Genomic DNA, 24476 nt, shown 5'->3' with positions numbered 1-24476 from the left:
GGTCACCTCTTTAAAAGCCACGGGGGTCCTGGACGCTCCCCACATCTCCGGCGCTCACTGCGCGGCTGCCAGGGATTTACCTCTCTCCCGCCTCCTGGCTGCGCGGCAAATTAGCTCCGCTAAAAAGAGCAACTTTTTTAAAAACCCCGCGGGTGCCGCGGGGTTGTGGGGAACCTCGGCTGTTTGCGCGCGGCTGATTCGCTGTGACGCGCAGCTCACGGCCAATCAGGGAACAGGGAGCGCCATCTTGTTAAGTGGGGGTGTCCCCGTCTAAAAGTGCGTGTAGTGATGAAGTAGACACGTGTCGACACCCAGTCGAAGTCACATCTTCACGTCTCAACTTGTTCAAAGCCCGTGCCGAGCAAATGGAAAATGTCGGCGCCGAGCGAATGAGGAAGTACAAGAGGCGTGCGTGCGAGCTGGCTTCTGCTTTCACTTCCAAACACTGCTGATGACGTGTCTCCACAGAAAGCGCAGCCAACGATTTACTGCTGACGTCAGCATGTGCCGACGTCTTAATAGAGGGCTGTTAGCGCCTCTTTGATGACGTTCACACTCACGCTCGTGTGAACCTATCATAAACAACCTCTTCCCAGCCAATCACACTGGAGACCCGCCCTCGGCTGGCCGCCACTTTCACGTAACTCATGACGCACACGTTCGACGGCCAATCGGAGCGCTCCATTCCCCTCATTGCAACGGAACTCCCGCTCTTTGCTGCCCGCGTTATTTCCTGAATGGCAAATGTGTGGGGAACAAATGTCTCCGTGGTCAGAAGCCACGGAGGCTTTTCATTGCGGGGTCGCAGCGGCGTTGCAGTTTAGTGAGGTAAGTGGGTAGTGGCCCATTATTTATTTATTTATTTATACTTTGGGCTTCTAGACCGCCCCATCCCCGAAGGGCTCTGGGCGGTGTACATCACATAATAAGTACAATTTTAAAACATCATAAATAGGCTAAAACTTACAAAAGCAGCGAAAACTCACTAAACATTAATATTTAGGTAAAAATTGAATGTAAACATGGGTGTAAACATGGGTGGCGCCCGGAGCCCATTATCAAATTCTTCTCCCCAGGGAGGGGCGGCAGGTCTTGGTAGATGTTATAGGCCCGGATGTGGGGGCCCAGCGGAAGGGGGGGCACCATCAGTGGCTGGACTCTCCAAAGGCCCGGCGGAACAGCTCTGTCTTGCAGGCCCTGCGGAACTCACCAAGGTCCCGCAGGGCCCGAACAGCTGGTGGGAGAGCGTTCCACCAGGCCGGGGCCAGAGCATTATGAGAGATTAAACTTGAAAATGATTAGCTCTGGTTGGGTCACACTACTCAAAGATCAATGTCAAATTTAAACGAACAACTTATGACACTGTGATAAAAACCCATTCCATATTGAGAATATGACCGAGTTCTGAATCAAAAATGGAATATTCTCATGGCCAGATATCTTCACGGCTTCTAACTGCATGGCTTCTAACTGCAATATAATTTCGAGATAAAATGTAAACAGACTTGAACACTGAGTTGGGTGGGCATCTGGGCATAGCTTGGAATCGCAACAAACTGAAGTAATTTTTAGAGCGGTCTGACGTCATTTCTGGGCTGCCACCAGAAGTGATGCCATGCCACTTCTGTTTTCACTTCTGTCGGCAACCCAGAAATGACATCAGACCTCTCTAAAAACGACTGCAGTTTCTTGGGGTTCCAACATCTGAAACCACTTCCTGGTTTCCCGTAGAAATGACATCGTGCCCTTGGACCGGCTACCATTTCTTTTTCTCCTCCTGCTGCTCTGAGCAGTGCTGGGAAACTGGAAATGGGGCCACCATACACACATTGGTAGATACTGCATTATCACTGCACTGCTGCTATCATTTGCAAATGGATTTCCCTGTGTGGACAAGACACTCCAGTTGCAAAAGATTGCTGCTGTGCACTTGTTGTGCAGTATCCAATGGTGTGTGGATGAAAGGTGGGTCAAACCAGAAGACCTATCATTATCTTCCTAGCATTTTTAACATGGTAAATTACACCTATGGTATGCACCAGTCTGTACTGGGGCTCTACATAATTTTATAGAGCAATGTTCCATCTTTTTCTCTTCCAGGGCTAGTAACAATTTGGGAAGCGGGGCAGAAGCTGCAATTAACCTTTAAAAATCCTGGAAAGATCTAATCATGCATCCCCCAGCAATTCCTCTGGTTTGCCCATATTAATCAATCTATCAATCAATCAATCAATCAATTATTAGGCTTGTATGCCGCCCTCCCCCGGCATACACATACACATACAACACAAATAAAGATGGATAAAGTCGGTACGTTTAGTACCAGTTCTTATTAAAAAGCATAGTTTTACATTCTGAACCTTCACATTCTTGTGCTTCCAAATATATCTTCTATATTATTTTTCACCTTCCCTGAAATTTACCTAAGGGTAATTTCAAACTGCCTAATGTATAGTTAAGAGGATAGCTCTGGATCCAGCTTGACGCCCTCCTAAATAAACAGAACCACAATCTACTTTAGCTTCACTTTATTGACGTTTCCGTATGGTCTCGTTTCGAACTTCTGGGTACTAAGCTTCCTGAAACGCATCTGCTCATTGTAGCCATTTCCTCATTTGGAAGAGAAAATAAAGGTATTAATGGGCATGTTTTGAAGTAAGGGGAGTTGTCTGCCTTAATAATATGAGATTCCCTTTTTAGAAGGGAAGAAACACCAATCCCAGGTAGAGGATGGGGTCCATCTACACATTAACAAGTCCTTGTGTTCATTGGGGAGTTTTGTGCCTCCCAGATGGCCACCGGCACTGAGGGAGAAGTGGTTGAAGCCTCACCTATATTTTTGCATCCTTAACCACTACCCTGGGCTCCAATCCTTGATTGCTGCAACAGCAAAGGAATGGGTTTCTTATATATGCAGTTAGCTAAAGGGCCATTGTGTTTGATGGCTAAGAGAGGGAAATGGATGACATGGGAAGATGTTGATGGTGGAGACTCCCAACAATGACTATTGACCTCAAGCAGGGGATCGCTTCAATGGTGACAGAGAGGGATTTCAACATTGATCCCTCAACGGCGAAACTCTTGCCCAGGAAGAAGCCTGTGCCACAGAACAAGACAGCAATAGTGTGCTGTGTGCTCTTGGAGCCTGAAAGCATTAAATAATGGGGACCTCAACCCCAATCTCCTCCTTCAAGAAGGCTTGTCATCTGCTGAATGCCCCGCTGGCCTGATCTCACTCTAATGGCTGGGAGCTCTTTTTAGTTGGTGGCTCACAAGTCTCTCTTACCTTTTCTTCAAGCCTGCTGGTAACCTTGGTGGTCAACTAGTTACTCCAGAGGGCCAACCACAGAGCACAGGGGTCAAGGTCTTTAGAGGTTTACCGCCACTGATTGTGGAGTTTCCCTTTAGTTATCATGTCTTGCAGCCATTTCTCCCCATCTTGCATCATCATGGGGAGGTCGCTACTGACTGAAACCAAAGAAACAGGATCCAATCTTCTCTAGCCTAGAATGTATTTCAAAGACTTTGAATTCAGTAGGTTCTTGAGAGTTGTTTCTTGTCCTCCCCTTTTAACATTCCTTTTATTTCATGCTGTCAAGTTACATCTTACTTATGGCGACCCCTGGTGGCGTTTTCAAAGCAAGAGACGTTCAGAGGTGGTTTGCCACTGCCTCCCTCTGTGACACAACTCTGGGGTTCCTTGGAGGTCTCCTCCCATCCAAATACTAGCCGGGATCGAGGCTGCGACTGGCCCAAGCTCACCCATCAAATTTCCATGGCAAAGTGGGGATTCGAACCTGGGCCTCGCAGGTCCTAGTCCCGTGGTGGCGAACCTTTGATACTCCAGTTGTTGTGGACTACAATTCCCATCAGCCCCTGCCAGCATGGCCAATTGGCCATACTGGCAGGGGCTGATGGGAATTGTAGTCCATAACATCTGGAGTGCCAAAGGTTCACCACCACTGTCCAACACTGTAATCACCACACCTCACTGGCTTTCTCAATGATCCTTGCACCAAGCTATTTTCCCAGTCTCCAAAGGTAATTTTATTCCTCCCATGTCCTCAGTGCCACAGGTGCAAAATGAGAGCAATATGCACAGATCAATGGGGGGGAGGAATTAAAAACGATGGGATTGTTTCTCCTAATGAGGCCAGGAAGCAATTAAGTGAAGGATCACTCGGATTGGAGGAAACAGCTGAACCTCATTACACTGAATGGGGCTTATCCATGAGTAAACACACTTTAGATTTCATTGTCAGGCATAGCTGGAGCAGCACACAATTTTAGTACCTTAAGGGCCATCCAGAACCCAGTTTCAAATTCTGCTGCCACCTGTGGAAGAATAACCCTTCAGCAATGCAAATATACCAATGAGTGGGATCTGGAGAACTTCCACAGCGTGTCGCATTGTTTTGGGTGATCCTAAATAAAAGGTATTGTAGAACTTTTGTTTTGGAATGTGCTGTGGACTGATGCAGCCATTCACACCTCTGTCTATCTTGTGTGGATAGCCCCCCACATAATGAAAAGAATTAAAAGGAAGAACTGCCCAGTGAGTTTTTAAAAGATCCAAATAGCCAAAAAAGAGCGCAGCCCTGAAATTCCACAAAACAGCAGTGGCGGAGCTACAAGGGGACAGGGGGGGACGCCTTGGGAGTGCAAAAATCACCCCCGACACCACACCACCCCACCAGCCTGGCCCGTTTTCAGCCAGCAGAAAGCTGTTTTCTGTCGGCTGGAAATGGTAAGTGGGCGGGGCCATGGGGCGGGGCTGCAAGGAGGTGGAAAACACGGAGTGTGCCCCGGGTGCACTCCTGCCCAGCTGCGGCCCTGTAAAACAGCAACAAATGTTAAGATGATAATACCATCTCACATCCAAAATGCTGTGCGTACATAACGCTGCAATCCTAAACCAAGCTTGTGATTCTATATGTTATTGAACTCAAATACATATCTTTGTTATGAGTAAAATGCTTAGGCTTGACCGGTTTGTGAGCTGTATTTTTTTGTTCCTGACACCCCTGTTCAAGGAACTTGTTCCAGGACCTTGGGAGCAACAACCAAAAACTTCACTTCTTGTTGCCATTCTGAGTTCCTAAACTGATGAACTTTTCACAGCCTGGTTTCGTAAGAGGTGTGCATAAACTCCCTTGATAGGGGAGAGGCGCATATGAACAGACTTCTCTGTCTGATGAAATTCAGAATGGTTCCCTTGAGAACATTCACGAGGGAACTCAAGTAGCACTTCAGCACAGCGCAATCAATACACCCATTTTATTAATGTAAAGCGCGGCTGGCCTCGGACTGCACAGAATCCACCCTGCAGGAAATTCTCACCAAGACTGGGCGGCTCAGTTACAAGGAGTTATTGTCAGCACAATATGCGGAACGGCATAAGCCTGCAGAATGTCGAAAGCGTAAACAACGATTCCGGCTTGCTTTTCCCAGGCCGAGCCAGGTACGTCTTAGACACAAAACCTCACCCTGTTCTACCCAAGATCGAGCACCAAACGCAGGACCACTTCACTTGCAAAGGTTTCTTACACAAAGCCTCGTGCATGCATATTTGGGGACAGTCCAATATATGTATGGGGGAACTGGCACTACTGCAATTCCCTGCCCTCTCTCACAACTTGAGTTTGCTGATCCCACCTGTGCAAGAATGTTGCATGTGGGCACAACCTGCATGCTTACAAGCTCCATTCTCCTGCCTGGAATCTAACCAGTAAAATCATACAATCACATGAGACCCCATCAAGTCCAACCCCCTGCAATGCAGGAACATATAATTAAAGCACTCCTGACAGATGGCCATCCAGCCTCTGTTTAAAAACTTCCAAAGAGGGAGACTCCACAGTATGCTCAACGCTGCTATTTCCTCTCCACAGCTACCACTCCTGTCATCTATTTAGGATATATGTCATCTGTTTCGGACTACAGCTATCAATTCGGGGTCCAATTTCACCTTCCGGTAGGGTTGCCCACATGAATGCGTGGAAGGGCCCTCAGAGTTAATAACTCTACCTTTCTGAGTATTTGCTCTACTCAATGCTACAAAAACAAGCTACCCTACGCCAAAGAAAAACATTGAAACCAGCTATGAATCACGAACTAGATAACTATATAAAATTATGCAGAACTGTTCCATATTTAGGAACACCATACGGCACCCATGGTGTTAGCAATGACGCCGCCTATGGAAAGGTAGACGGCCAAGTTTCCCCTTAATGCCAATATGAGAAGGAAGCCAATATGACATGACATATAGGGAAAGCAGACTTTGGTGGATTTAGAAGGGTGTCAGTCAGCTCAGGACTGGGATGTCAGTTGCCTAGTGGTAGGAGCTAAAATATTTTATCCGCTGAATCCTCTCTGGCTCTCCAAATACAGGACGTGACTCTCTCGTTTCCACTGCTCGAAACACCTGAAAACTCAGTCCCCTGCTTGCCATCGGAAGTAACTTCTATTGATTTCTGCAACTTCACCCGAAATCCAGAGAACCCCTCTTTTAACACCAACGATGCACTTGAGCGCCCATGCCCACTTCAACAGAAAAGCGGGTTAAAAACAAATGACAGAACGTTTCTCTACAGCTCCAAATAATCTTTTCACGGGGGCTTTTTCATAGCCGTTTCAGGCAGCAGTTGGAAAAAAAAAACAGACGTCCACAGCAGCACTTCCTGTACACATCAGCAGAGATCCGTATCTTTAAAAAGTAAGAGCCGCATTCCAAAAATACTGCAGTCAAGAAGATTGTCCTTTGTCCCCGGGCTCCTTGCAAAACAGGGAAAGCTGAAAGGGGCAAGAGAGAATCGGGGAAACAAGCTCTCTCCACGCGCCTCGGCGTTTTCCCCTGCAAAGCTCCACGTGGAGCTCAGCCCAAACCGGAGCAAACGAACCCACCTGCGGAGGTTGCAGCTGCTGGCCGGGCAAACAGCGGTTCCTTCCGCACATGCAGAATAATGCACTTTCAATCCACTTTGAACGCACTTTGCAGCTGGCTTTCACAGTGCGGAAGAGCAAAATCCCTTTGCAAACAATGGTAAAAGTGGCTTGAAAGCGCATCATTCCGCATGTGCGGAAGGGGCCAGCAAGAAGCCAAACTCTGCGCGCGACGCTGGCTTGGAAGAGAAGGCGGCTTGCAGCAGGCCGGCTGCTTGGCAAGGAAACAAGAGCAGCAACACCCGGGCCTCGCGCGCCCGAGCTCCCCTTCCCTTCCCTTTACGCAGCGAGCAAATGCAAAAGTTTCCCGGCCTCCGGTGCCCGCACGCATCCCACCCGCCCGCCCGCTTGTCTTGGGAAACAACTTACCGGCCTCCGAAGTTTCTCTTTCCTGCCCGCTTGCGGGATCCGAGAGTTGCTCAAAAGACTCCTGCACGGCCCGGCCCCGGAATGCCCCAGATCGACCCGGCGGCCCTTGGAGACATGGAAAGGCGCGCAGGAGAGGTGAGGGCCGGTGCAGGAAGGGATCTGGCGCCTTGGCGGCTGCGGCAACCTAGCTGGGGAAAGTCAGCCGGCCCGCCCGCCTGCCCGCCCCCCTGCCTTTTGCTTGGCCCCACCTCTCCAAAACCTTTCTCTGCAAAGGGCGATGCGAGGAGCGAGGCGTGCCCGGAGGAGCGCATGAGCGTGCACACGGATGTGGAGGAGCGCAGCGGGCGTGGGACCCGGCCGCCCTTGCTGGCCCCGGTTGAAACTTTTTGCGCGCTGCTCTCAGCTCCCGAGGCGGCTGCCAGGGAACGCGCATATTTCTGTATTTTTTTCCCCCCACAAGGAGATCATGAGATCGCGTTCAATGAAGAAAGCGTCTTCTCTGCGGTCATTTGAGGACTGCCTAAAGGGGAACATCCGTTTTTGTTTCCTTTAAGCCGTCCTTAAAAGGGGAAACATTGAGCCGGTGATTAATAGAAGAAGAGTTTGGATTTATATCCCACTTATCTCTCCTCCTCAAGGTGGCCTACAAGCTCCTTTCCTTTCCTCTCCCCACAACAGACACCTTGTGAGGTCGGTGGGGCTGAGAGAGTTCAGAAGAACTAGGACTACTAGCCCAACTGTCACCCAGCAAGATTGTACGAGTGCGGAAACGCATCTGGTTCACCAGATACGCCTCTGCCACTCAGGTGGAGGAGTGGGGAATCAAACCCGGTTCTCCAGATTAGAATGCACCTGCTCTTACCCACTACACCTGCTCTTACCCACTAGAACGCTGCATTTTAATGGGGTTGGTTTTAAGTATATAGAGCCGTTATTTAATGATTATTGATTTTATTGTGCTCTATCTATTTGTTTGTTCACCGCCCTGAGCCCTTCGGGGGAGGGCGGTTTAGAAATATAATAAATAATAATAATAATAATAATACACCACACTGGCTCTAAGGCAGAGTTCTTGGGTCATTTTTAAGTCTCCTGGCTTTTTAAAAAGAAGGATGTAAAAGGTAACACATGAAACACATAAAAACAAGCTGCAAAAGTTCTCAAGTGCCATAAACGCAACTGTATAAAACTGAGGCTCTCTTTGAATGGAGGGCCTCAGCCAAATGCCCCTCCTGCTCCTATCCTGCAATGGCTCCCAACCCTATTTGCAGCTACAGGAAAAGCAGAGGCAAAAGCCGTCATAGTGTAGTTGTTAAGAGTAGGTTTACTCTAATCTGGAGAACAGGGTTCGGTTCCCTGCTCCTCCATATGAGCGTCAGACATGTATCTGGTGAACCACATTTGTTTCCTCACTCCTACATTCCTGCTGGGTGACCTTGGATTAGTCACAGTTCTCTCCGAACTCTCTCAACCCCACCTATCTTTCAAGGTGTCTTGTGGGGAGAGGAAGGGAAAGGAGTTTGTAAGACCCTTTGAGTCTTCTTACAGGAAATAAAGGCAAAGTATAAATCCAAAACTCTTATTCTTGGTGGATGCCTGTGAGTCCTAAGTAACACAAGGAGACACGTACACCCGGTACATTTGCCGTCATTCCCCTCAATCGGGCGGAGGACATTTCACAAGTATGAGAAGTATGAGATTTCACAAGTGTGAAGTATGAGATTATGGGAAAAAAATGTCTGTTACCCATAATGGCTCTTTTTCAAGTGGTCACTTTTAAAATTAATGTAGTCTTTCTATTCTACTTTCAAGAGAGATTCAAGAGAGATCACATACATTAGACTAACAATACTAATAACCTTACACTGAATTCGTTTCAGCACAATGAGACATAATGCCCAACAGCTCATCACTTTCTGTGCTGAGTACTAAATTAAGAGAAGAGTTTGGATGTATACCCCACTTTTCTCTCCTGTAAGAAGTCTCAGAGTGGCTTACAAACTCCTTCCCTTCCTCTCCCCACAACAGACACCCTGTGAGGTAGGTGAGGCTGAGAGAGTTCTGAGAGAACTGTGACTGGCTCAAGATTACCATGCAGGCTTCGTGTGGAGGAGTGAGGAAACAAACCTGATTCACCAGATTAGAGTCTGCTGCTCATGTGGAGGATAGGGGAATCAAACCAGGTTCTCCAGGTTAAGAGTTTGCCACTGTTAACTGCTACACCTTCAAGAAGCTTGGTGAAATATAACAAGATTTCTGGAAAGTCAATTAAGCAGAAGCCTTTCTTTCAGATAAAGTTTTTTTTTTCAAGAAAACAAACATACAAGAGCTAAAATATACAAAGAAAAGGGGGAGGGGAACTCTCCTATAAAAGGAGGGCTCCTGAGTTTTTGTATGCCAAATATCAACACAGTTTAAAAATTACCTCTTCCCCTTAACTACAATTATAAACTGAGAATCCAATCAATTCTTACTAATTAAGTAGGATTCACGCTTCTCTCTATTATGTCCTGTTTTCTGATTCTCCTAGGCCTCAAACCCACGCGTCATCAATTCATTTTTTCCTAGTTTAAGCAAAAAATCTATCAGAGGTTTCTAGTGAGCGATAAATGTAATTATTTTCTCAAAGAAGTACGCCTGCAATTCAATCCATCCGGGGGGGGGGGGGGCAAAGCGCTGGGGTCATTGTCATCCCACGCAGCACTTATGCTGGAACAAGGGGCACACGATATTGAAGGGGCACACAAAAAGGAAACCAACATTTGTATGAAGAAAGGCTTATTAAATTTCCTCAGTGAGGGAGGGGAGGGAGGGAGGGGTGGCATGCAAGGGAGGGGAGGAAAGAGGCCCGGCATCTGGACGTGGCCCACGCACCCTAGCAGAGGGAGGGGGAGGGGTGGCATGCAAGGGAAGGGGAGGAAAGAGGCCCGGCATCTGGACGTGGCCCACACACCCTAGCAGAGGGAGGGGAGGGAGGGGGAGGGATGGCATGCAAGGGAAGGGGAGGGAGGGCATGCAAGGGAGGGGAGGAAAGAGGCCCGGCATCTGGACGTGGCCCACGCACCCTAGCAGAGGGAGAGGAGGGAGGGGGAGGGGTGGCATGCAAGGGAGGGGAGGAAAGGGGCCCGGCATCTGGACGTGGCCCACGCACCCTAGCAGAGGGAGGGGAGGGAGGGGGAGGGGTGGCATGCAAGGGAAAGGGAAGGAGGGGGAGCTTTATTGCAAGTCCACAATAAGTGGTAAAACAACCCTTCGTGATGTTCATGTTTCCAACGCACATTCTTAACATTTTCATACATTTTACCTCATTTCTCCAGGGGCAAATACCAATGAGTCATCATTTTACAGAAAGTCAGAAATCCGCTTTCAGACTCGAACTTAATAAGACTGGAACTTAACTTGAACCACCTATTCTCCCGTTGATCCATTTGTGTATTATACCGAAAGCTACCTGGCCCATTTTATTATACAGCCTTTCATTCCTCCTCCTGTTTCAAATCTCAGCAGAAGCTTTTGGCAATGACGAGATCATCATCCATACATAGTTTTCCCCGGATGTTTAGGTGGAATCTCTTTTCCTCCACCTTGAACCCATTACTCCTGGTCCTAGTCTCTGGAGCAGCAGAAAACAAGCTCGCTCCCTCACCAACATGACATCCCTTCAAATGTCTAAACGTGGCTATTATGTCACCTCTTAACCTTCTCTTCTTTCCCCAATTCACTGGTTTCTTTTCCTCTGGCAGCTCAGGAGAACTGAGGGGAAATGGTACCCATCCCTCTCGGCACACCACAGTTTTGGTGACAAAATCCCACTGTGCGCGCTGAAGGAAGGGGCGCCTTTTCGGTTCCTTTCATCTAGAACAGGGGTAGGGAACCTGCGGCTCGAGAGCCGCATGCGGCTCTTCTGCCCTTGTACTGCGGCTCCACGAGCCGAGCTGCTGGCCCCATCCTTGCCCGCCCTGCAGGCAGCAGTGTGGGTGCACCAACTGCCCGCAGCCGGCTGGGCCGCGCTGCGGGCTTCCCCTCTCGCCTGCCCCATTGGAACGGGGCGGGCGCTTTCCCGGTGGCCAGCAAGGCTGAGCCGCTGGCCCCATCCTTGCCCGCCCTGCAGGCAGCAGGGCGGACGCATCCATGCACTTCTCAGAATGAGTGGAGTAAAAGGTTTAAAATCCCAATATATACAGTGTTATCTTTATTTTAAATGTCAAAAATTATTTGCGGCTCCAAGTGTTTTCTTTTCCCATGGAAAACGGGTCCAAATGGCTCTTTGAGTGTTAAAGGTTCCCTACCCCTGATCTAGAACGTTCTTCTTCACTGTCTTCCTACACGTGCTCAGTCCCAATGTGTGTCTGCACAGAAGACACTGGATGAATGACAGTTAAGGGGAACATTGTTGTTTCTAAAATGCTTCTGGACACAAATCTACGTGTTTTGCTGCAGACCAAGATGGCTGCCTTCTGAAACTGGCCCTCTTGCAGCCCGATGTTAAGGACGGGTAGATTTGTGGCAGCCGGGCATAAAACAGCCTTGCCATCTCCGAAGAGGTTTGTGGTGCTGCATCCAAGGGGAAAATAGGCAACCTCCTCTGCTGGCACTGAAAAACTCGCAGCAGCCCAATGGGCTACGCCAGTGCTTCCCACCCTTATTTCACTCGAGTATCCCTTGGCAACTCAGTTCCCTAAAACTGTACTCCCAGATTTGCAAACCCATTGTGTAATTTTTTTTTGCATATCCCCAACGCTCTGGTGTGTACCCCTGGGGCAGTGGTGGGATCCAAAAATTTTAGTAACAGGTTCCCACGGTGGTGGGATTCAAACTGTGGCGTAGCACCAATGGGGCTGGGCGGGGCACGACGGGGGCGTGGCCGGGCAGTCCGTGGGCGGGGCATTCCTGGGCGGGGCTGTGGCAAGGACGCAGCCGCTGTGCCGGTCCTTGGGCGGGAAACGAATGCACGCGGGCGCAGGCTGCCACGCACGCCGGTGCACCTCCTGCTAGACTGCTTCAAGTTCTGCGCGCTACTGCTGAGAGGAGGGGCGTAACTAGGCAAAAATCAGGTGGCAAAATCACCAATTAGTAACCCCCTCTTGGCACACACAAATAATTAGTAACCTACTCTCGGGAACCTGTGAGAACCTGCTGGATCCCACCTCTGCCCTGGGGGTACACATAACCATTGGACTACACTATCTTTTTTGCTGGCATAAGTCCGCACCAGCAAAAGGAGGCTTCCTGGGGCTGAAAGGGCTCTACCCTCAGGAATGCCCCCCTCGGCACTGGCAGGGACTCTGGTACCATAGGAGTGCTGGCGCCGTGGCAGTGTTAGTGCCCAGACATCACTTAGCCACACAGCTTCCCAGCACTAGCGTAAGTCCTCAGCACCAGCACAGATGCCGCTTACGCCACGCTGAGCAGCATTTATGCCGGCACTGAGGTCACGCCACATCCAGAGCCATTGGCCTCCCCCTCAGCGCTGTACTCTTATAGTGAGAGGGGTTTTTTTTAATGAGCAATGCTGTAGACAAGAAAGAAGGCCCTTAAGTAAAAGGCCCTGTAATGAACCAGAGCAAATTATGTAGACGGCGATTTGTATTTGCAGCCCAGTGAGGCTTAAGGGCGGGGGGAGGTGGGGGGAGGAATGTGATAATGTAATTAACTCCACTTTATTCAAAGCTGTGAGACCGTTTCTAGCTATGAAGTGACGTTCACCCGTTCTTCCAAATCACTGGTGAAAACTCTGTTCAAGAGGTTTGTAGGAGAGGGAGCTGCCAGTTACTGGGTACTCAGTCACTGTGATTTTAACTGAGGCCCTTTCCGCACGGGCCTTTTACAGAGCCCTGGAGACGGCAAAAAGCCGTCCCAAGGGAGCTGTTCGCAAGGGGGGCGCAGCTGCTTTGCAGCCGCGCCAGCCTCGCTCCTCCCCAGCGGCGCGAAGCCGCCATTTTCCCACCTCGCTCCCCGAGTGAGGTTTTTGGGAAACGGCCGCTTCCAGCCGCTGCTGTGCAAATGGCAGCGGCTGGAAGGCGCCATCCCTCCCCCCTTGCCCAATCGACTTACTGTCCCTGCGACCGTCCGGCGCATCACCGAGGCCTGGGGATACACCCCCCCCTGCCCTGCGACTCCGGAGCGGTCGCGCAGGGCAGGGGGGCATGTCCCCTGGCCTCGGCGATGCGCCAGACAGTCGCAGGGACAGTAAGTCGATCAGGCGATGGCGCATTGCGGCGCCGTCTTCCCGGTCGTTACCGGGACCATTCGTCCGAACGGTCATGGGGGGGTTGGGTCAACGTCATGTACGCCGACCCGACCCCCAGCATGGCCATGCAGAAGCGGCCTGAGTTTGCAACCTGCCGGGTGCCCATGTATATAGGGTTGCCAACTCTGGGTTAAGAAATTTTCGGATATTGAGGGGTGGGTGTGGGAAAGGCCAGGTTCGGGGAGGGGAGAGACCACAGCGAAGTAAAATTCTGAACAGCCGACTCTCCAGAGCAGACTTCTGCCTCCAAAGAACTGTTTTCTGTCATCTGGAGGTCATTTCTGATTCCAGGAGATCCTCATGCCCTACCTGCACAGATAGCCATTACTATAGCTAGACTACCTCTACCAATCAGCATGGTATAGTGGTTAAGAGCAGTTGAATTCTAATCTGAAGAACCGAGTCAGAATTTCAAAGATATCCACAGGCTCTAAAAGGTGGGAGACCTCTCTGAGTCCATGGAATCATAGGCCCTTTCCGCACGGGCCATATACGGCGCCCTGGGGACAGCAAAAACGCCGTCCCCAGGGAGCTGTTCGCCCAAGCGAGGTTTATGGAAACCAAGCAAGGTTTATGGAAAACGGCGGCTTGGAGCCGCTGCCGTGCGAACGGCAGCAGCTCCAAGGCGTCTTCCCTCCCCCCATGTCCAGTAGACCTACCTGCCCTGCGACTCTGGAGCAGTCGCGCAGGGCAGGGGGGCGTGTCCCCTGGCCTCAGTGACGTGCCGGAGGGCCGCAGGGCAGGTAGGTCGACCTGACGACGGCGCAGCGCCGCTCCGTCATCCCGGGAGGTTCTGGGACCGTTCATGCAAACGGTCCCAGAGGGTTCGGGTCGGCGTCATGTACACCGACCCGACCCCTACCGTGGCTGTGCAGAAACGGCCATAGAGTTGGAAGAGACCACGAGGGCCATCAAGTCCAACCCCCTGTCATGCAGGAGCACACAATCAAAGCACTCCCAACAGATGACCATCCAGCCTCTATTTAAAAACCTCCAAAGAAGGAGACTCCACTACCCTCCAAGGAAGCTTATTCCGCTGTCAAACAGCCCTTACTGTCAGGAAGTTCTTCCTCCAGGATGCCCTTGTGTTGCGTGCCACTCCATCACCGGCATGCCCAATATAGCATCTATTTAACATTGCTGCTCCCTCCCGGCCTTGGGATCGGGCGTCGCACCCCTCGGGATGTTGTTGTACTTTATAGTACTGTTTTAATGCTGCTATGTTTTAGAGAATTTGTGCATTGTTTTAACTTATCTTAATTTTATGGTGTGAAATGTTGGTTGGCCTGCGGGCATAATGATGTTCTTGACATGTTGTACACTGCCCAGAGCCCTTCAGGGGTGGGCGGTCTAAAATCTAATAAACAAACAAACAAACAAATAAATAAAGTAAGTTTGGGTGGAATCTCTTTTCTCATAGTTTCAATTCTTGTCCTAGTCTCTGGAGCAACCAAAAACAAGCTTGCTCTCTCTTCGACAAGACATCCCTTCAAATATTTGAACATGGCTATAATGTCACTGCTTAACCTTCTCTTCTCCAGATTGCTCCACTTTGCAATGGGTTATTCTGGGACAGCTGGTCTATCCGAAGCTCATTGTCACTCATTGCCCTAGAGTCTTCTCTTGAAAGCCCTACTTTAAAGCTTGCTTCAACCAAATGATGTCAACCATGGGCTTCTATCTACGTAACTCATTTTGGAGACAACCAACTTGGATCATTGAGCAAGTTAGGTTGCAGCCTCCTCCAACTGCAGGCCCATCCACTTCTGTCAGTCAAGACTGGATGATTATATGGGACTCCCAGGACTTTGGATATGTCAGCTGTACTGTTGTTCTGTCAGATGTACTGTTGGCCTGTCATCTCAATCTTCAAGTTAAATTTTGGATGGGATGCCTGTATCCCAAGGGAAATTAATACTGACTGACATCTTCAATAGGGAATTTGACATACAGTTCTGTTCTTGATTCAGTTTTAGAAATATGGTCACCCAGCTGGCATGTGTGGGAGTGCACAGACTAATCTGAATTCCCCAGATAAGCCTCCACAGCTCAGGCAGCAGAGCGGAGAATCAAACCCAGTTCCTCCAGATTAGATACACGAGCTCTTAACCTCCTACGCCACTGCTGCTGGTGTCATATATGGTGATATATATGCTGGTGTCATATATGCTGATATTTCTCCCTGCGAGGCAGACAAAACATATACCCCTCCACACTGTGTCACAGAGGCGGATTCCACATGGGCTGAATACAGCGGTGTGTAGACGCTAAAAATGCCGTTGTGGGGGAGGACTTCGCAAAGCCACAACGGTGTTATTCCCCCACAACGGTGTTTTTCCGACTCGCTAAATGAGCGAGTCTTTTGAAAAACAGCAATGTCCACCCAGTGCCGAGAGAACAGCACCGAGTGGAGGATGCTGTTTCCTGGCACACCGCTTTTTTAAAAAAAAATTTTTTTAACCTCCTCTTCCTGCGTGGCTCTGTGGGGATGAGGGGACACGCCTCCTGCCCCCCACCCCTGGGGCAATGCCATGGGGGCATGTCCCCGCGTCCTGACTGAGTCACACAGGGAAGGGGGGGTATGTTTTTTAAAAACAGTGGCATGCCTCCATGCAGATGTGTGGACACAGGACACGGCAGCTCCCGGGCCGCCCGCACACAAGTGTACAAGCAGCCCGAGGGCTGCACCGGTGTCATGTAGAACAGTTCACCGCCACTCCCCGGGCCCATGCAGAATCCACCAGAGAGAAACACAACTCCCTGTGACATGCCTCTGAAGATGCCAGCCATGCATGTGAGTGAAATGTGAGGAACTAACAGCCCACAACCAGCCCACAACACCCAGTACTGGTTAGAGGAGCAGAGACTCTCTGGGGTCTGAAGCAGGGGTCTTTTCATTCACCTACTACAAGCTCCGTTTAAACTGGAGCTGCCAGGGATTGAACCTAGGATTTCCTGCATGGAAAACCGATGTTCTGCTACTGAGCTGCACCCCATTCCGTAGTCATTCTCCCTCAGCCTTGCCTGTCTTGCGGCATTACCTTGAGGACAAAATGGAGGCCAGGACCATAGGAAGGGCGGGGTTTAAAAAGTGCGATACGCAGGTTTGCCAACCTGCAGCTTTGTTTGTTTACTTGTTCAATTAAATGTTATAAATGTTAAAAATGTTAAAAATGTTGAAAAAGGCTAGAAATACTTAAATGGTATAAGATATTACTAGAATCTTATGTACAAATTATACTATATTGTTTATGTATTTGTAGAAAGACCTTTGCATGGCAAATGAATGAATAATTTTTCCTGAAAGAATTGCTTCTCCTGAGGAAGACTACAGTGGAAACATATTTAAAAATGTGTGAGTCGTTTGGGAAGTACTTTCTATATGGAATATAATCATCCTAAAGATATTGAAAAAATGAACTATTTTCGTTCAGTAGATATTGAAGATATGGAGTATATATCTCAAAAATGAACTTCTGTTGTTGAAAAAATATTTTACTTGTTTTTCAAAAAACTGGATGTACAATCATTGGATTCAGTAACTGGACAATTATAATAATATATATAAATAAATTTATTGAATATATTGATCCTCCGTCTCCAGTGTGTGACGCGCTGTCTTGTTCCTCTGTCATATACGTTACACACCATTTGGCTTTTTTGTATACTTGTTCATTTAAAACATTTGTATCCCTCTTGATTTCCTCAGATTCATGTCCCTGTCAGTGAGATGGGTTCCGTTTCTCTACGCCATCAGGTGTGCTTTCTTAGCACATAGAGACGGCCCCGGCATTTTCTCGAGAAACTGCCATTCTCGAGGATCCAAACCTAGATCTTATGTGAGCTTTGACCGCAGCCTGGAAACAGTCTAGACCGTCAGGATAACATGACTTGACATCAAATGAACACTCAGACCAGGGCTGTGTGTAAAGCCATTCATTTTTTAAAACAAAACAAAGAGTACAGAATGTGACTTAATAGTAGAACATTATGTGCCTTTTACATTGTCCTGTGACAGCACATCATGTAAGAGGTTATAAAAGTCATTTCCTCCCAATGCCTGATGCATCTAAAGTTGAAACAGACCAGAAAATCAGGGATGAAATAGGAGTTTGTATAAAGCGACAGGATATCACGCACCTAGCATAGCGATTTATTTGGCTGTGGTACAGTTTATCCGGCTGTTGTACAGCATATACCTTTGCCAACCTGTTTAACAATAGTTTAGTATTTCATAGGCATAAGCAAAGTGACAGATTTTCTGATTACTTCATTATAACTGTGGTGTTCATAAACTGCGGAGACTCCAAAAATCTATATTAGTTTATCTTCATAAAAATGCATTTCTTTATTTATTAAGTTCACAATGACCTAAGAGGTAGTTAAGTTTCCAATAAAGGAAGGAAGACACACTCCAAAAGTAGATTACGAAAGACAGCCTTGCGACTATTTCTCTTCTCTTGCTCAGACAGATAACTCTTCTCAACCGACTCTTTGTTAAGGTACTTCAGCCATAACTAACGATGTTTCTTGTTGTGGCGTGTAACAGGAAATGTACTTGCACAGTTTGAATCCATGAGGACAGTTTGAATCCTTGTGAGACAAATGGTTTATTTGGGGCATTATGGGCCTGATGTCTGTTTTAGCAGTTAGCAATAAATGTTCCGGTTGAACATCCTTCAGCTCGGACTTCTTTTTAGCTAGACGCGAATGAATTCTTCTGTATTCAGATGTGAATTTTTCTATTGGTACATCTATTAAATGCTTCTCCATACCTTCCTCATCAATGCAGTCTTGGTGGGAAGATTTTCGGAAAAATGCTTCACTTGTTATGTATTTCTTGCTCTGTATAAACAAACTGATTTCCTCTTATTTGAACCCATGTATCCTTCTTTTTCACCTTTCGTTTCTTAAAAACTATGGCGGACTCCACACCAGCCACAAACAGTGGTGTGAAAACGGTGTAAAATGGTTTAAAACAGTGAAAAAGGGTTTACACTGTTTTCACACCGCTGTTTTTGGCCCATGCGGAATTCGCCTATGCTAAGCATCTTCCTGGTTTATCTGCACATTCAAAATGTCTTTGTATGTGGAAATGAAATTTTCATTAAAGAGAAAAGAACACTCAGAATGTCCCTTATTCCCCATTCACAGCTTATCACAATAATATCCTATCCAAACCCTATCTAAACCCTATCATACATATTTTCCCATAATAAAGTAGACAGAAACTAGAGGAGGGGAAAGTAATTACTTCAGTAATGTCTGTCTTATACTTTATTAGCACCGGTCGATTCCCCACTTACCATCGACCACCCTTGCTGCGCGCTACTCTCAGCGCGCGTCATTTCTGGCGCGCTCCCGGGCTTCCCCACGACCCCACGCTCTGCGTGGGGTCATCAAAAGGCACCGTTTTGAGGAGTGCCAGGGCGCAAGAGTGGCAGTGTTGGGACGGCTGCGTTGTCGCCGCCCCTGTAGTGGGGAGTGCCGCAGGACCCCATGCTACTTGGCGAGAGTAGAGCGCAGCAGATGGTAAGTGGGGAATCGACCACCATCAGCAAACTGTTATGGGGAAGGACTGCAGCTCAGTCATCGAACACATACTTAGCCTGTTGGAGATCCTAGGTCGGGGCCTGCAATCTGTGGCTCTGAAGCCACATGTGGCTCATTTGCTGCTCTCCAGTGGCTCCCTACCCAAGCAGATAGCCGGCTGGGCTGAGCAGTGTAGGAGGTGCAGCCTAGCCTAGAAGCGGTGGCTAATTGCCTGTGGAAGCCCCGGGGCCGGGCAGGAGGAACGACCCAAGAGCAGTAGCCCCCGACCAGCTGCTTGGAATTATCAGCAGGGGTGCTCTGAGCTGTAGCCGTGACAGCCGGTGAGCCTTGAATTCCCACCGTGGTTCCAAAGAGGGACGTGGTTTCTCCTTGCATGTTTGCCACCTGAGTCAATTGCATTAGTGATCAACATCTGAACTCTGCTTCTCCCTGCTCCTGTGAGTCAGGCAGAAGTGCCAGAGAAGAGGAAGGTGTCATGACCATGTACCTCCAGCTGGGTTTCCCCCGCCTCGTTCCACAGTGTCCAAAGCCACTGGGCCCTCCCTTTTGGGTGGGCACCAAGCATAATCCCCACGAACCGAGGCTGCTTAGAAAACATGCAGCTTTGAAAAAACCTGCCAATGAGGCCATCTGGGCCAAGGGGGAAAGGGACAGGGAGACAGAAGGAGAAGTAGCTGGCTGACAAGAAAGGAAAGCTCAGCGGCTAAAATGGCGGTAGGAGGAAGGGGAGACATCTGCCTGGCAGAGGAGTGGTTGGCACCATGGAATTACATGGATTGATAATGTAGTTGAGGCAGCGGTTGTTTCCCCACTTACCATCTGCTGCGTGCTACTCTCGCCAAGTAGCGCGGGGTCCCGCGGCACTCCCCACTACAGGGGCGGCAACAACACAGCCGCCCCAATGCTGCCGCTCTCACGCCCCCTCAGCGCCCGTCATTCCTGGTGCTCCTCAAAACGGCGCCTTTTGATGACTTGCACAGTTTGAATTCATGAGGACAGTTTGAATCCTTGTGAGACAGATGGTTTATTTGGGGCATTATGGGCCTGATGTCTGTTTTAGCAGTGAGCAACAGTGGTGGGATCCAAACATTTTAGTAACAGGTTCCCATGGTGGTAGGAGTCAAACTGTCGCGTAGTGCCAATGGGGCTGGGCAAGTCGTGGGGAAGCCTGGGAGCGCGCCAGAAATGACGCGTGCTGAGAGTAGCGCACAGCAAAGGGTGGTCGATGGTAAGTGGGGAAACGACCAGCAACTGTAAGGAAAGGGCTAGACTTGAGGTGTAAAGGAGACCTGGGGCGTGACGACGGCGCAAAGGTTTTTGCCTTTGGCATGGCATTTATCACTTCTTCCCTTCCCCTTTTAGAGGCATGTAAGCACACGGGTCTGGCAATATGTACAAAAAACCTTTCTGGATCAGATCAAGGTCCATCTACATCTAGGAACCCTCATTTGCAAGGTGAAAGGCAGTGACCTTCCCTTGTAGCATTTCTTCGGTAGTTTGATTCTCAGAGGTATACTGCCTCTGAGCCTGGAGTCTCTGTTTAACTGACACAGCTAGTAGTGTACCTCTCCATGAGCTTGTCTAACTCCCTTTTATTTCCCCCCCAACAATAAACACATGTCAAACAACAAAGGTACAAAATATGAAAAGGAAAAGGCTTACGATATAGGCACTCCTAACCGAACACATGCCCTGAACGCATCAGTACAGTAATTTCAGTAATACTTATAATCCATAGAATGACTACTATTCACAAAATGTTGTTATCTTAGAAAGTAATATCTTATCAATATCAATCTTTCAATTAATAATCAATTGGTGAGAAATCTGCATCCATATTTCCTTTTAAGTAAGTAATCCATGGCTGCCAGTTTTCTATATACACTTCTGCCGGTAGTAATCTTGTTTGGTGGTCCAACTCCCTTTTAAAGCAATATCTGTTAATGATCATCCATGTCTTTTTGTGCCGGTGAATTTCTTTATTATGTGCAGTATTGCGTAGTGCGTAGTGAGCAGCAGTGGCGTAGGAGGTTAAGAGCTCGTGCATCTAATCTTGAGGAACCGGGTTTGATTCCCCGCTCTGACACCTTAGCTGTGGAGGCTTATCTGGGGAATTCAGATTAGCCTGTACACTCCCACACACGCCAACTGGGTGACCTTGGGCTAGTCACAGCTTCTCGGAGCTCTCTCAGCCCCACCTACCACGCAGGGTGTTTGTTGTGAGGGGGGAAGGGCAAGGAGATTGTCAGCCCCTTCGAGTCTCCTGCAGGAGAGAAAGGGGGATATAAATCCAAACTCTTCTTCTTCTTCTTCAGTATAAAGCAGTCATTCCCAACGTTATCTTAAGAATAAATCACTGCCCCTCCGAGGTTGTCACAGGGATGGAAAGCTGACATAATCCAACTTCACATGTTGTTAAGATTGGGGGGGGGGCACACATTGCTCAAGCTGCAGAGATCAGCACAAGAGGCTCGCTTTCTCACAGTGAGAACTAAACTGCATAACACAATTGCAGTGGATTATGAGCTGTCATTGGGTGGGCTGTCTTGAAATAGGTTTCTGACTAATCCTTTGAAAGGGCTGCAAACAGTGCGTGTTAAAGCCAAGCTAATCAGCTGCTGTATTCTAGTACTACGTGGCAACGCGCCACGAAGCAGAGCATGCAGGCCTGACCCGCCTGTCAAATGCGTCAACAGGGATATGATTCAGTATCTTGCTGTGACTGTGATGTGAGATTTGTGAATGACAAGCAGCGGACGAAGCCTTCATTCTCAATGAAAAGCCTGGGTTGAAGCCGGCAAAAGCAATGGCTCCTCAAGAGACATTTGGCCACAAAGCAGCTGTTTGGAATACGTGGACCTGATCCTCCTCTCTCGGCAGGCTCACACACCATTACAGCCTCACAGGTTGCACCTTAGGTGATATGGCCAGTGGTGGGATCCAAAAATTTTAGTAACAGGTCCCCATGGTGGTGGGATTCAAACAGTGGTGGAGCGCAAGTGGGGCTGGGCGGGGCACGACAGGGGAGTGGCCGGGCATTCCGGGGGTGGGGCATTAATAATTTCTCTGTTACTGTAAAAAAAAGTTCCTAATTTCCTGCTGGTATCTTTCTGTCCATAATGTAAACTCATTATAGCAAGTCCTATCGTCTACTGCCAACAGAAACAGCTACTTCTCCTCTAATTGACTGCCTGTCAAAAACTTAATACTTTCAAATACTTAATTTTGTTTCTAGAAATCAAAAGGAGGATACTTTCCTTAAACAAGGAACTTTACCATATTTCTAAAACATGTTTTTAAAACAGCCCAACAGGGAGAATGATCCCGTTTTCTACCTTCGCTAACCAGCCACATAGGAAACAACAGGACTTTATGATTTTTGGACCTAATGGAATTTCTAACGGAAAAGCAGACCCAATTAGTAACCCCCTCTCGGCACACACAAATAATTAGTAACCCGCTCTCGGGAACTGGTGAGAACCTGCTGGATCCCACCTCTGGATGTGGCTGCCTTTCATCACTGGCCAAGACTAAAATTCTGATGAAAATTGTATCTTTTTAGCTCTTAAGCACAGACTTCAAGACATCGAGAAACAGACCTTATTTTCTCGGCCTTTACAACCTGTTCACCCCAGGCTATGGGCTTACCCCTGAATATGGGCGTCTCCCAGCATATTTTTACCTACTCACTGCGCCGCAACTACGAAGGAAGTTTATGCAGGCACGGTTTAACATCCTTTCAACATCAATTTTAAATGGCCGCTTTATGTCCATACCATCCCATGAAAGATTATGTCCACGTTCCCAGAGGCGGACCGAAACTACCGGTACCAGTCATATTCTGCTACATTTTGAACGGTGCACTCTTTTGAGGAATTCCTGTCTCGATGCACACCTCAAGACTGTCTCCTCATTAACTGATAGTGGGGAAGTTTGCTTTCTTTTACTAGACTGCCGGCCCCGGAGAACAGCGGATGTAGCAAAACTTCTACTGCAAGCTATGCAACTCTGTTTTTTAATGAACACAACTTTGTCAGTTTTCTTTCTTCCTTTTTTTTAAAAAAAACTATGCTAATAAATGTATTGTCGAAGGTTTTCATGACAGGATTCAACTGGTTCTGGTGGGTTTTGCGGGCTGTGTGGCCATGGTCTGGTGGATCTTGTTCCTAACGTTTCCCCTGTATCTGTGGCTGGCATCATCAGATATACCTCTGTAGATGCCAGCTACAGATGCAGGTGAAACGTTAGGGAACAAGATCCACCAGACCATGGCCACACCGCCCGGAAAACCCACCAGAACCAGTATGCCAATAAATAGTTGATGAATGAAATGGATCGGAATGTGGAAGGAAAAACCAGGAGGTAACATGGATGAATCAAATGTGAAAATAGAGAAGGAACAGGAAATATCGTAACAAACAACCACATCAATGTGAGTCATATGACATACACATGCACACAAATGCACGAACATGGTGAAGGCTTACAGCAAGAAGCGTGATCTAAGGGCATATCAGGTGATGCTCAAACTGACTGGCTTCCCAGTCTCCAACTCAGCTGTGTATCAGTGATGGACTCTAATCTGGTGATCTGGGTTGGTTTCTCCACTCCTACACATGAAGCCTGCTGGGTAGCCTTGGGCCAGCCACAGATCTCTTCAATCACTTTCAGCCATACCTACCTCACAACATGTCTGCTGCTGGGAGGGAAACAGTTTGGGAGATTACCTGTCAGCAGAAAAATGCACTGATAGATTTTTATATATATTAGCGGGGCCCAGCCACGCGTTGCTGTGGCTTATTGTGGTGAAATGGCAAAGGAACAGTAGCAGCAAATCAATTGCAGAGGCCAGCAGTACGTGCTCATGCAAACACGCAGCCTGATACTGTGTGATGTCATTGATGTGTGTGCCCGCATTCCTTGGGGGGGGGGGGGAATGGAAAGGCACCCCTCCCACACATCTAGGCTGGCTGGTCATGATCCTTTGCCTGGGAGTAAGTTTGGTTGGTGGCAATGGGTGTCGCTTCTGAGGAAACCCTCTGAGGGGCACGACACAGCCATTCAAAGTATGTCACAGTTGCTGTACCAAGCTTACTCCTGAGTAATGCGTGTGTGGTTTTCTTAACTGTAACTGCAGTATTCAGGGAATCTAGGGTGCCTGGCCCCTCCCTCCCGTCCCTTGCATGTCGCCCCTCACTCTCTTCCCTCCCTCACATCTCTTCCCTTGCATGCCACATGTTCGAACCGTTTGTTTCGCCTTTTCTTTCTTTTCCACTTCACCAGACTCAGCCACAGCAACGCGTGTGGGCTATAAAAACCAACTCTTCTTATTCAACTAAACAACACTGCTGATCCCTGT

The 24476-nt window shown here is 48.4% G+C and overlaps 1 protein-coding gene across 2 annotated transcripts in view; it reads right to left on the bottom strand.

The window, feature by feature from the left end:
- RAB27B (RAB27B, member RAS oncogene family) overlaps positions 1 to 24476 on the bottom strand; it is a 133058-nt gene that overhangs the window by 29362 nt on the left and 79220 nt on the right. The window contains exon 1 of one of the 2 annotated variants that reach the window (XM_048503864.1): positions 7315 to 7662. The exons of the other annotated variant lie outside the window; for it this stretch is intronic. The gene's annotated coding sequence lies outside the window, so the exon portion shown is untranslated. Of the gene's footprint in view, positions 1 to 7314; positions 7663 to 24476 lie in introns of those variants that run through there. 2 annotated transcript variants of the gene reach the window in all.

Source organism: Sphaerodactylus townsendi, linkage group LG07 (assembly GCF_021028975.2).
Source record: "Sphaerodactylus townsendi isolate TG3544 linkage group LG07, MPM_Stown_v2.3, whole genome shotgun sequence".
NCBI lineage: Eukaryota > Metazoa > Chordata > Lepidosauria > Squamata > Sphaerodactylidae > Sphaerodactylus > Sphaerodactylus townsendi.
Note: the sequence above shows the minus strand (reverse complement) of the source record. Positions and strands in the feature narration are given on the sequence as shown.